Consider the following 9269-nt stretch of genomic DNA (forward strand, 5'->3'; position numbering starts at 1 on the left):
AGATTGCGAGCTCACGAGAATAGGCGTTAAGTAGTTAAGGAGGCAACAAGGTATGTTAAGGCTGTCCCTTTCTTTCTTATGGCATGATCTCATTGATACAAATCTATACGAATGATACCCATAATGTCCCTATTCCTAAAAATGCTAGAAGAAACATGGTTCTTGATGTTCTTATGATATTGTTGACATTTGTTTCATGATTATTGATCTTTATCATATGGTTATTGATTTTATTCATTGATGTTGATCTCATCTTATGATTATTATTCCTTCAAGGTGAGATATGTTCGTGATGATAGTTCCATAATGATAATCGGAGGTTTACCTACCTTATGTCACTCCGATAGAGTTATAGCTTTTCTTTTGGGCTCTCATGCATGCTTTATATATATGTAACTATTTTCTCACACCGGGCCGCACTACAGTCGGCCGAGTACGGCACCTATTGTGCACACCACTACAGTTGGGTACGGATGACATTGAGCCTATCATGGCCGGGTACGAATAACACCGAGCTTATTATGGCCGAGTACGGATAACACCAACCTATATGGCTGGGTACGGTATATTATATTTATGTATGAAAATATTTTTTTTAAAAAGGTAAGCATGCATGACATCCGCCTTAAGAGGCATTCAAATGTACAGGTTATCTCTCTTATCTCTTATTACTTTCATATCTTTATTATGTTGTTATTCATGCCTTACATACTCAGTACATTATTTTTATTGACATCCTTTTATTTGTGGACACTGTGTTCATGCCCGCAGGTAGATAGGGAGACGGTACAGATCCTTAGGCTGCTATCTCAGTGTTGGTACAGGAGCATTTCACTTGTCCCGGAGTTGTAGCTCAGCTTAGTATGATCCCTTTTGTGTACATTTGGGCATGACAGGGTACTGTCCCGTCCTTATTATGTTATGTACTCCATGTAGAGGCTTGTAGAAAAATATGTACAGTTAGTTGTTCTGTGACTTTCTCGGTCCATATTTTGTTATATCATTTGGTAGCTATGTCGGCTCGTATATATGGGCACAGTTTATATATATATGTATATATATGTATATATATGTATATATATATCTTTTGGTCTTGTGCCTTTTACAGATTATGGTATCTATGAGCTAGCTTTATGGCCAACTTAGATATGACTAGAAGATGTACATTTTGAGGTACTCGGTAGGTTAGCTCCGGGTGCCCGTCATGGCCTTCTGGTTGGGTCGTGACATCCGTGAGATCCTTGAAGGCTAACTGAATCATGCTCAAGTACCTGAAACAACTCTACACCCCAAAAAGGATGTAGCAAGAGTAGTATCAGTACAAACAACACGTACTGGTAGGAATCATAGGCTGACAACAATTAGCTAACATATATAAAAGAAAGAAACTGAAAGATAGGGAGATAAGCAGTCCCAATGCAATTACTAAGCAGATCACGCAAGTCTTGCAATAATGTGGACCACACTAGATCTCAGTAGTCTACAGTCATAGCCTAGGCGGAACCCCTAGCCCTCATATCCATCAAGTGTTTAGGTAAGTGATTAACAAGCACGCAACCTCTCAAATAAATCAACAACCAAGGAATCAAGGCTAAAACGCACCATGCACTAAAATAGATACAACAACCAGAATCAGAGATGTGAATGGATGTAATATGAATGCGTGTGCGATGCAATCCAATGCACTGGTCAACTGTCTCCCATATCGTGCACACATGCTACGACGAAATACCTCCACGTCTTAATAGTTATGACCCACGGGGGACCCGTGAAGTCCATGTACCAGTCACTCCGCACACAGCCCAGAGATGACTACACCATCACAGCCACTCCGGCCTCTATACATATAGCCATTCTGCACACAGCCCAGAGATGGCTACTATGTCCAATCCTTCCATAACTCCGGATGTTTCTTTAATATTCATCACCATTAGTACCAATCACTATTCATATCAGAGTGTCATGAGAAATGCAGGATGAAATGCATGTATAAATGCCAATTTCAACAATAATCATGGGGGTGAATAAGCATAACAACATCCGTAAATCAATTACCAATATGAACTTATTCCCTACTCTGTACAATGTCACGTTCAGAACAATTTGCCTTCGGACCACATAGGTAACACTAAATATATATGCAAAAGAGGCCATACGAAATATGCACATAGCAAACACCATAATAAGAAGCCTCAGATGTTTCACTTTCCCTCTTATCATTGTTAATATCAAATCACAACTCATGTCAATGAATCATGTAAAATGTGTATGAATGATATGCATTTATCAATCTCAAGTGTAAATCATAATTAAATTTCAATTGTGCCACAGATGGACACATATCACAATATCAATATCAATATCAAATCAAGTCCTTTCCTCTATCCATGTTAATGTCAAGATAAGTGAGAGACAATCGCATCATAATCACAATATAGCTACTAAGTACAAGTCCAATATCACACACACGACAACAAGATAATAAACCACAAAAAGGCAACAAGCCCACAAATCAGTCAACAATACCAATCCTAAGAATATCCATCCCAACTTCATACCCGAAGGCTTAACGTGCTTTCTTCGTCAATAACTAACTCTTACATATGCTTCGATAACTGGAGTCTAACCAAAAGGTAAGTTGTAACCTACCTGGCTGCCGAGCTGGAGCCACGAACAATCAAACCTTTGCCTTGCCTTTTTGGAGAGCCTCCAAGTACTCAAAGTCTATCCATTATCGAATTCTAAGTTAGAAATAAGGAACAACGATACCCATATTGCTATACTATCGTTCGAATAAAAAATAACTATGAAAATGGAGAAAACGAGCCCAACGTTCTAGAAGTCTAATTCTACTCCTCAATTGCTAAATTAACTCAAGAATAGGTCAATTTCATCATTCATATCAAAACCCCCAATTTGGGTATAAACCCTAACTTTTAATCTTTCAATTCATCAACTATAATGGAAGATTCAAGCCTATTGGTCACTAATTCATCAAATTCCATGTTTAGATTAGTCAAATCTATTAACAAATCTTATATTGAAAGGCCAAATATCAAATAATGAAGTAAGTGTCAAAATCCATCTCTTCCTTAAGTTTCTATAGATTTTCTATCATGGATTCATGCTTAAGAAAAGTAAATGATTGAAATCAAGGCTAGAGAACTTACCTCCAGAGAAATCTGCTTAGAACCTCTTCAATTCGCCTCAAAGATACTTAGGAACAATAAATGTGGGAATAGGAAATGAAGGGTTTTACTTAGCATTAAATAGGGTTCTGGTCTGCGTCACCCGCCGCAGAGGTATAGCGGGCCCCCCACCACGGCTCACCCTTTTACCACAGTGAGTACGCTATAGCGGAACCCTGTCCACTGTAGCGTCTCACTATGATCCCACACACCTCGCCATTATGGACCGTGGCCTCGCCGGCGGGTTTCTTCAACAGACGATGTCTGCGCCACGGCGGCACTAAACACCATAAAATACTAGTTTTCTCTAACTCATTCCCAAAACATAACAATCACCCGATGCCTCCCAGATACAAACCAGACATGCAACCATATATAAAAACGTGCTACGGACTCGCTCGTGGTCTCAAAATTTCCAACGGAGGTCTATTTGACCGGGTCAACACCCAATGGTCGAAGACCAACTATCCAACCGATAACCCAAAATGCTCTTGAGTGCCTTGGGAACCAAAATAAACATCCCAACAAGTCCTAATCGACCATCCGAACCTCTCAGAATTGACGAATTTTTAAAAAAGATCCGTTTACCCAAAAGTCAACTATAGGTCAGTCGTTTTTTGTTTTAAGGTTCTAATTCTCATAAGTCATCGTAAAACTCACCCGATTACCTCAGGAACCATGCCACCCATCCGCGCGGGTCAAATCGTACTAATAGGGCTCGGAGAAGGGTCAACGGGGTAAATAGGTCAAAAGTACTATAATGACCAAACGGGTCGTTACATGGGCTTGTTGCCGATTTTCTATGTTGTATTTGTGATGCATCCATCTTTCACTTATCTTGTCACTTATCATCGATAAAGGAAAAAATATTAATTTAGGATTGGTATTGTAATGTGTACTCATTTAGAGGCACGAATGAGATTTGATTGTGATTTACACTTGATATTGACATCATGCATAGCATTCATACACATTTACATGATTCATGGATACGGACAGTGATTGGTACTGGTGATGATAAGTGAGAAAGAAAAATCCAAGATTATGGACAGGGTTGATATGGAAGCCATCTCTGGGCTATGTACGGAGTGGCTGGTGTTGTGGAAGTCATATCTAGACTGTGTGCAGAGTGACTGGTATTTAGACTTCAGGGGTCCCCCATGGGTAATGATTATCGTGACGTGAAGGATATTCATCCGTTGCATTTGTGTACTGAGACAAACAGTTGGCCAGTGCATCTTATTGGATTGTATGTGCACTCATTTACTTCATTCATCTATATCATTGATTCTGCTATAACATTTATAACACGTGTAATGTTCTGATCTTGGACTGTGTTGTGATTTGTAGTTGATTGCTAGCATGCTTACCTTTCAGTTACTTTCTTATATATATGTGGTCTAATTATTGTCAGCCTATGATACCTACCGGTACAAGGTGTTCGTACTGATACTACCTTGCTATACTCTTTTTCTGAGTGCAGAGTTCGTAGCAGGTTCCACCTCTGCACCTCGTGAGTGATCCCAAGGCTTAGCTTGTATAGTTTCTAGGGTGAGCATTTGATGGATCCCGCTGCCCGGAGACTCCTCTATTTTACTTGTCTTATTTCATATTCTGAGACAGTATCAATATTCTAGACTTGTATTCTTCAGACTTATGTATTAGTAGCTCTTATACCATTCAGACCAGATTCGGGGATTATGTTTAGTATTTCCGCATGTTTAGTTATTTATGATTTGAGACCATTTATCATTTTATTTACTTTTTTATGTTTTGGATTGGACGTTGAATAAGGGAAGGGTTCGCCCACCAGGGGGGGTGTTAGTGTGGGTGCCCACTCGACCCACGAGTTGGGTCGTGACACATCTTAAATCACCATTTTGCAAACTAACTCAGGCATTCTTAGCTTTTTCTGAAACACCACTTGATTCCTTTCTTTCTATATATGGTAGATTGCCCCAGCCAATACCATAAGATACAGTTCCGACGCATCATCTCTTTCTGTTGCCCAAGTAATTGCCCAACTCATTCCTGAGTCCAACACATCATATTCCTAGATATACCTTGCCAAGCTAGTAGTGTAGCCCAGGTCTAGCAGCGTAGTCACAACCAAAGAATAGATGCTCAATATCTTCATCAGCAGTCGCATAAATGGCAAAATTGATCATGAAGTAATCCCCAGGTATGAAGTCTGACCTTGGTATGATTGTTGGTTATTTAGACTATGATGGCCACCATTGGTTGAATGATTGTGAATCACTCCACATCTCGTCTAAACTATGAAAAGGACATAAGTATACTTGACATGACTTATTATTATGCATTTGCATGGTGTACGTATATTCATTCATACTTTCATGATATTATTGGCATTTTATTGATGAGAATACAAGACAGGGATCTGGGAGGCCGGATTTGGATATGGTACATGGATGGAGTGATGATGATGACATTATAGCCGGATGGCTGAGACCCGATGTGGTCTGGAAGATCTCATATTCCGGGTGGGTATATGGACCTCATAAGTCCCCCATGGGTCACGTGAAACTTACTTCAGGAGCGTGTGTATACCATTTGGATATGGCCATTTCCTAGCATACATTTCATTTGCATTACATACCATTTATACTTATTGATGTGATTTCATGTCATATGTGCTTTGGATGATATAAATATGGAATATTTATGGTTTATTGTTCTAAAGGAGGGAAAGATCGAGTCTACACTAATATAAGACCTTAAATAATGCAAAGATTGAATCTTTATAAGTAAACCGTCTTAATTTGATAGAAAGAAGGAATCTTTGTGGGATTATATGCCTTATATGGAAAAGGTTGAAACTTATGGCCTTACTTATCCTAAATGAAGTAAAGTTAGAATCTTTATGTTGATCTTTGAAAAGTAATGTACTTACTGACTTGGTTTCTTCGTGGAATTTTTACTTTAATGTTTGTATTCATTATAGACTGTATACTTTAACTAATTAAGCAAGAAGAGAAGTATCAGAAGTATCAACCCTCGTCATCGCTATAGTTTAAGGTCGGTCAATGATGCTGCTGGGTACACGTGTTTTCCCGTACTCACTTTACACTTGCTACACCTTTTGTGTGTAGGTTTGGATCCGGGCGCGAGTAAAGGTCATGATTCTGCTGATTGTTGAGGCACATCTTTGGAGTTCAAGGCATGTTGATGAGGGTCCCACAATATTGGACTTCACTCTCTTATTTATTTTCTATCTTTCTTCACTTCAGACAGTTTATGTAGTATTTCCAGACTTGTATTCAGATGTAATTTCTCATGTACTGTGACTTCCAGGTTTTGGGGAGATGTATTGACTTAGACTACTTATGGTCCTTATTTATATTTGGATTTATATTGAGAATTATTATGATTTCCTTTACGTAATTCCGCAATTTATTTCTGTTTCGCAACTTAGCCATATTTGGGGATTTTAGATCCTGAGAGTGGGGAGTGACTCAGAACACTTTCTGGTCGTGATGGGGTTGCACCAGGGATCAGCCCCCTTTTCTATTTACCTTAGCGATGGATGAATTGACGCAACATATTTAGGAAGAGGTGTCGTGGTGTATGTTATTTGTAGACGACATAGTTTTAATTGATGAAATGCATAGTGGAGTTAACGATGGGCTGGAAGTTTGAAGAACAGCCTTAGAATCTAATGGCTTTAGGCTAAGAAGGACTAAGATGGAGTACATGGAGTGCAAGTTTAGTAACGTGACGCCAGAGACAGATGTGGAAGTGAAGATCGAGGCACAAGCTATACCCAAAAGAAGAAGTTTCAGGTATCTTGGGTCCACAATACAAGGAGACGGGGAGATTGACGATGATGTCGTACATTGTATTAGAGTACGGTGGATGAAATAGAGACTCGCCTCGGGGGTGCTTTGCGATAAGAAATGGTCGCCTAGGCTAAAAAGTAAGTTCTACAGAGTGGCGGTTAGACCAGCATTGTTGTATGGGGTAGAATGCTGGCCAGTAAAGAACGTTTGTGTTCAGAAGATGAAATTAGTAGAGATATAGATGATTAGATGAATATGTGGTCATACTAGGAGAGATATGATTAGGAATGAAGATATACGGGACAAGGTTGGAATGGCCTCCGGGGCGGGAAAGATGAGTGTCACGTCCCAAACTATGGCCTAGATGTAACACGACACTCGGTGCCTTGCTTCATATGACCAAGCGAACCACATGCCTTGCTGAGTCAACATGAGACATTAACTGATGCGGAATATAAGTTAAACATGCATGACTTGTGAAAACATGGAGTTCAATAATCCTAAGTCTAAAGATACTATTATATCATGAATGCGAAAATATAATAATATAGCCAACGAGGCTAACTCAACTGAACATCTGACATGACATAACTGACTAGTCTATGAAACCTCTGACATGAGTTTGACTGCTAAGCTGTTTACCAGAACAAGGCCCCGGCATACCTTGATTGCATAAGTAATATGAAAATAAAGTAAAGATAACACCCCGAATGGAATGAGGCTGTTATATCCCGTATTTTGTACGTCGGGACATTCCGAGCTAACCATGAAAAGTTAAGGACAAGACTATTTCGGGATACGAGGTGGAGACTTTTGATATCCGATTTTATTTTAAGGCATAAGTTGCTTATGATTTTATTGGTATGGAATATTAAGAAAAAATTTGGGGTTAAAAGTGAATTATGGAAAGTTAATTATTTTTCATGAAATAGCCAAGTTGGCCACGTGGCACAAGTGGGGTACCACCCATGGTTTAATAAATTAAATTCATCCAAGCCATGTGTGGCAAGGTACACATGGATGAATTATATATGCACAAGTTAGATGAGGAGCAAGACTAATTCATCATTCTTCATACTTTAGAAACTTGGAGAAAATATGGAGAAAAAGAGATAGGGAGGTTTGGCCAAGGCTGGCCGAATTTGGCCATGGAAAATTGATCAAGAAAAAATTATTTCTTCTAGCTTTTCAACTCATTGGGAGGTCCTTATTAACATAGAGTGGTTGTTGGAGTGAGCCAACCATTCATTCTTGCAAGCATCAACCCTAGCCAAGTTGAAGAACAAAGTGGATAAGGTAAGGTTTAATCTTTTTTTCATATGTTAAGGATGGTTTATGTGTGTTTTAGAGTGTAGAAATGAATGAAATTCATGAAATTATGGGTGTTGGGTTGTAACCGTGTGTGTTGTGTTGTGGCTGTGTATATGTGGTGTTGTGTGGGAGTGAAGAATTAATATTATTTAGCATGTTTGGTTGTTGTTGTGTGGATTCTAGGATGAAAATGAAGGTTTAGTGATTCAAATTGAAGTTGGAGCCGTTTGTAGGTTGTTAGAGAAGATAATGTGATTTTAATATAGTTTCTTGAATTTATGAGAATGATGTTGTTAACGTACGGATTATTGATGTAGTTTATAAATTTGGAAGAAAGAAATGTGTTGTTGTTGTCCCTATGGGAATTGGTAGGTTTCGGGTGGCATTGCACATTGGTTGGACCGTTTGAATATTGTATGGATTGTTTGAAATGTTCTTGAGTTTTGTTTGAATGATTTCGGATTGGTATTTGAATGTATGAGCATTGGCGTTGGCTTAATTGTATGTGGTGAATTAAATGCAATTGGAATGTTATTGAATTATGTAGAAAGGAGTTACTAATGTTAGAATACGTTTTGAATTACTTATTGATGTTGTTAGTATGATTGTTGGTATTGTTGTTGAAGATTCGGGCCGAGTTGAATTCTCGTGGTTGTTGAATTTACGGGGAATGTCTTTGCCCAAATTTACGAATAAAGAGCTAGCTTGGAATTGGATTCCTAAGTGCTTATGACTAATGTTTGATGTCTAACGACGTTATTGTAGATCTTGAGAAGCCGAGACTTAAGGTTGGACTAGCTTAGGAAGCGGACGAGGTATGTAAAGCCTAACCTTTCTTTCTTTTGGCATGTCTTAGTTGTAAGTAGGCTATGCTACGAGCCTTGGGGTAACTCCATTCTTGCGATCCGAGCATGTCTACGATTCTTATTCACTTCTTAATGTTGGTATTCGTAATGTACTAGAATAATGG

The sequence above is a fragment of the Lycium ferocissimum genome, chromosome 3 (genome assembly GCF_029784015.1).
Source record: "Lycium ferocissimum isolate CSIRO_LF1 chromosome 3, AGI_CSIRO_Lferr_CH_V1, whole genome shotgun sequence".
In the NCBI taxonomy this organism is placed as follows: domain Eukaryota; kingdom Viridiplantae; phylum Streptophyta; class Magnoliopsida; order Solanales; family Solanaceae; genus Lycium; species Lycium ferocissimum.